Raw genomic sequence first — 5,087 nt, 5'->3', positions numbered from 1 at the left:
CTCAGTACTGAATGTGTGTGGTGGGGATAAGGTACGGAGATATGTGAGATGTTATGACATATAGCAATACGCAGTCAGCTTCTAATCAGTGCAAACTCTCTGCACTGCGCATAGGGCACCAAGTGACCAGGGGGGGTGGGTGGGGGCACCAACAACTCAGACTCATAAGAAATCATAATAATAGTAATCATAATAAGATATTTCAGAAAAAAATATGTAAAGCATTTTGATAGATATAAGCAATACAAAAGTAACATATTTGTTTGAGAAAATGATGAATCTCCTGTGCAGCCCTATTTCCAGTTTCCCCATGGTGCCCCCACCTCCCAGTGGTCTGTTCGATTATGCCTCAATCTCAAGTTTGGCAGACACCTGTGGTTGGACATGGCCTCGAAAAGGCAGTCGGGGGTGGAAAAGAGAAAAAAGAAGAGACAGCGAGACGATGCGGACAATGTTTTAAACAACAATTGTTCTTTTTAAAGCTTAACTTGGGGCTTGCTGATTCTTTTAGCCATCAGAAGTCATCAGTCAATTAGCCATAGTATTAGCACACTGTATTTCAGGACGTTCAGTTTTATGTACTATGAATCCACGAGTATGAAACTGTGTCGTGAAAAACAGTAACACTAAAGGTGATAGTTTCACAAAGTAATGAGTTGCTGAATGAAAACCTCCCTACTGAATGCGATGTGACACAAAGCTTTTCAAAACTCAAGCTTATTTAAACATACCTGCGTTCATCAAATGGGGCAGGAACATTTGCACTTTCTTACTTAAATACTAGGCTAGAGCGAATACTTTAATACTGTGTTTACAAAGTTCAGATCTTCTGTTATTCATGAGTCATTGTACAGATCTTTTTGTTAATAACGGTGGTGGTATTTATTTATTATTTTAGTTGTTTTATTTCTTTCTTTTGAAGTGTTTCCATTGTTTATTTAGTTAAGTGTTTTAACACGATTTTAATTTCTCCACTTACTTATTTGTAACCGTTTAAAGCTAAAGTATATTGGAAATAAAGAGAAACGCATTGACGAATACTGAAGTATTGTTCATTTCCAGGTTGATGCCACATAACCTGTGAACAATAAAGGTGCTTCAAATGGTTCTTTGAGAGATGCCATAGAGTGTACAGGCTCTCTATTAGAAAAATGGTTCTATGCAACCAATAGTAGTTCATCCATGGCATCGCTTATGGAACCATTTGAAACACCATTATTTTTAGGAGTGTGGCTTGCCCTCACGTTTGGCCTTTCTTCTTCTTTGCTTGTTTGGTACAGATATAGATGTTCTCTTCACCGTATTAATCCAACTGCAGTGCTGCACTGCTTTTGACCAGGTCACAATTAGTTAACCATTCATTTAGGCCATCTCTTCAATCTCACTAGAAACAACGAAAACATGTTTGTCACAAAAACAACCACACCAACCACTGCTTCCTTTCCCTGGCAAATTATTTCTGAGACCTTTATCAAAGTGTTATCTTCCAAGTGTGCTCTGTGCGGATGTTTCTTTTTGTTCTGCAGTGAGGCGAGCATTTTTTTCTCCCTGGTTGAAAGCGTGCACACAGAGTAAGTACATCGTTGGTCTCTTAACTGACCTGTGATCAGCAAACAGATCAGAAACAGAGCAGAAGCGATACGTGTAAAGCAGATGACCTAGTTGCTTACCTGTCAGGAAGTGATTGATAATTGACTGACAAGAAATTCTCTTCCAGGCCCTCACAGAGAAGCACATTCAGAGCCTGCACTTCAACGACTGTCAAGACGTCTCCGAAACCGTAGCGATTCAGTGCATAACTGGAAGGATGAAAAGATAATATAACTGAGAGCTACTTATCGGGGCACAAGTGTTTCAGAGAATCACGATCACTTTATGAGAATGACACACATTTTTATTTCAGGAAGAACAGACGTGGTGAGGGGTGCACTGAAAGGAGACTGACATGAGAGTGAACGCCATGCAGGAGAGTGTAGCAGGCCATGCATGTGCTTGCAAGTGTGAGTGTGTTGCTGTGAGGCGAGCTGCTGGCTGCTAGGTGAGAGTGGTCTTTTGGGACAACCCAAAATAACAACAAAGAGTCATCAGAGTGCTGGATGAAAGGCCTGTCATGAACTATTTTAGCTCTAATGCCCAAGTATTCTTGTCACTGGCTGACTGGGTCTCCTCTTATAGCACGGGGCATTTGGACCACAGAGAGTAATTACCATTTAAATCATGGGATGAACCGTATTATGGACCATATTTATGGTGGATGTATGAATTTGCACACTCTCTACTCTTTTTCAAAGTTGCTGTACATTCTCAGATCTCTGGATTAGGTCTGGCTGCTGGTGTTTTCTTGTAAAGCTTGAGAAAGAAGTGTTTGCAGACACCCTGATTTCTGTAGAAGATGTGTTCCATTTCCTTTTCAACAGTGCCATCCAGAGGGCGTAGGTGAAAGTACTGTAAGGTCGATAATGCATGGGTGGTATTTCACATTTCACAGGATTTTTTTAGTAAACTTTATAACGTTATGGAAAGATTTCTAAACGTCTAATGACTCAAGAAGAGTAAAAAAACATACACCTGCAATTAAAGAACTGGCATAGAAACTCAAGTATGAAACTACCAGATCAAAAACAAATGATGCTAAAGTACTAAAGTAAAACTGCAGCGGAACCTCTTCACCACATCCAGCACCTATTAGCATAAGAAAATAAAGGGGAATTCCACAGATTTCCCCAACTGTCCGCATAGTTAAATAGTTAAGAGGCTCACGAGGTCATAGAGAGTGGGTTGATAAAAGTTAAAAGCTTTTCTTTCTAGGGAAATACAGAAGTCCAAAGCTGAATTTTTCACAGTGGATGTGACAGGAACCAGAGCTCTGCAGAATGTAAAGGTGCTATTGGATGTATTTGATTATTATTATTATTATTATTATTATTTACAGTTTTCTAAGTCATTCTTTATTTATATAAATAGTATGTGACTTTATTAAGAGTGAAAAATGCTCAGATGCGTTTTTACAAGCCTATTTACAATTGTGCAGCAATTCCTAAAACCAACTCCTTTTTTGAGCATGAAGTGTGTAGTATAGATGAAAGTGTCAAAGTTAAGTTTATTCAAATATATCCAAGATACACACTCAGAACTGGTCAGTTTTTAAGTGTGGTTATGATGGACACTATTATCCTACAATGCAATGTGAACCGGAAAAGGAGGAGCTGCTCATGTCTGGAACAGTTGTCAGAAAAAATGGTGGATAATGATGCAGCGGCGACAGCAGCAGGAATCCTGGCATAGCAACGCTCCATCCCTATCATTAATCATTAAGATTTGTGTTTAGTATATACCTTATACATAGAAATAGTATTAGTGTGTAGTACGCAATTGGGACACAACCATGTTGTTTGCTCTTCATGGTGAGCTTGTGGACCAAAAAAAATTGAGCACTGCTCTAATTGGCTGGTTCAGGTCACTGCAACAACTCACAGGAGCCGTATAGCATAGCTTAGCATAGTCTAGCCTATTATTGGTCTTTGCTGTTTAACAACAACACTGTATTTATTTATTTTTTAATATTCTTGAGTCTTACCACATAGTGCCTTACCTCTTCTTACCGGAGAGGTGCTTTACCCAAGCAGCGCCTCACTGGGGAGCAGTTTTCACAGCGGGGCTTCTCTGAGTTAACAACTTCTCTGATTTTAACGTGCTTCGCAGTGCTTTCCTAGAGGGGTACCTCTGCAAGCTAAAGTTAGCTTTTAGCCTAGCGCCCGCTAGATTCTCTGGCTTGCCGACTTGACGTGAGCTACACCTCAATAGACCTCAGTTCGAGAGAGTACAATTGGCCTTGCTCTCTCCAGGGTGGGTTGATGGCACTCCCTCCCCATGTCACACCTAGTGTGATGTTGGTCAGCATCAGACGTCTTTTAGCTGTTGTATCAGAGCTGGGGAGGCTGCCTAGTGATGCTGCACCGGCGGTGGCTGATTCATATCTGTCAGAGGAGACATGATAGGTGGAGTTCACATGAATGGGGATTGGGCAATTGGTCTTGCAATTTGAGTAGAGAATGGACAGTGTTTGAGGTCGACAGGATGTCAGTTCTGTGCTTCTAACTTTCATTATTCAGTGGGTGCCAAGGAAAATATGGTCTTCCATTCTAGGGCTCCTTTTAATGCCTGGAAAAGCTATGGAAAGTGATTACTTTATACATCAAATCTAAATAGTTACAAATATCCAACCTGATGCCTGAAACGTTGTTTTGTGGTCATTTTCAATATAGACTGATCCCCAGAGATCTTTTTTTTTGGTTCAGATTTCTAACAATTGTATCATTATCAACATTCCATATTAAACTCCTAGGACATGTGGAGGTTCACTGGTTATTCTTGTAAGCTATAAGATTGGCTGTGTGTGTATAGATATTTTGACTGTATTCTGTCACAGCGACTGTAGAGAGTTCCTAGTTGGTAAGTTTCTCTACAGTGAACCATTTTACACATGTTTTCACCCTCTGAATGACTTTGTTAATCTCTCCTCAGTTAAATTCGGCAAAAATGTAGACAGATCTTACAATTTTACTGACCATTAAAGCATCTAAAAAGGTTTGCTCTTACAATAACTAATAAAACCTGTGAAAGAAAATCTAAATGCCTCCCTGTTTACTTTTGGAGGAAGCAGATAATGTCACATGCTATCCATGTACACTGTTTTCCATAATATCAGCATATGGAAGTAGTTGTAGATTTCCTGCTATCTGAGGACAGTAAATGGTTTTAAACCAGTCATTTTAATATCAAAGCACTTAACACGAGTATTATAATTACTTGCAGGCCCAGCAATTCCGAGCAATTCAGCAGTTCTTGTCGGAGTCGCATTTGAAGAAAATGACTTAATATTTATCTGACATGTACAGTACGCTGAGAGTCCGACAACGCAGCTCACGTTACACAAGATTGCTCAGTTATACAGCCATTCCAGTAAATTACATTGGCCTTTGATCTCTGAGCAAGTTGCCTTGGCTTGCATGGTTTCCATTACAAAGACTTGCAGAGCCTCTCTGTTGATGCTGGTAAACAAAATGGGAGACATTATGGCATGAATG

Source organism: Salminus brasiliensis, chromosome 8 (genome assembly GCF_030463535.1).
Source record: "Salminus brasiliensis chromosome 8, fSalBra1.hap2, whole genome shotgun sequence".
Taxonomy (NCBI): domain Eukaryota; kingdom Metazoa; phylum Chordata; class Actinopteri; order Characiformes; family Bryconidae; genus Salminus; species Salminus brasiliensis.
The sequence above is the reverse complement of the archived record's forward strand: the minus strand, read 5'-3'. Positions refer to the sequence as shown.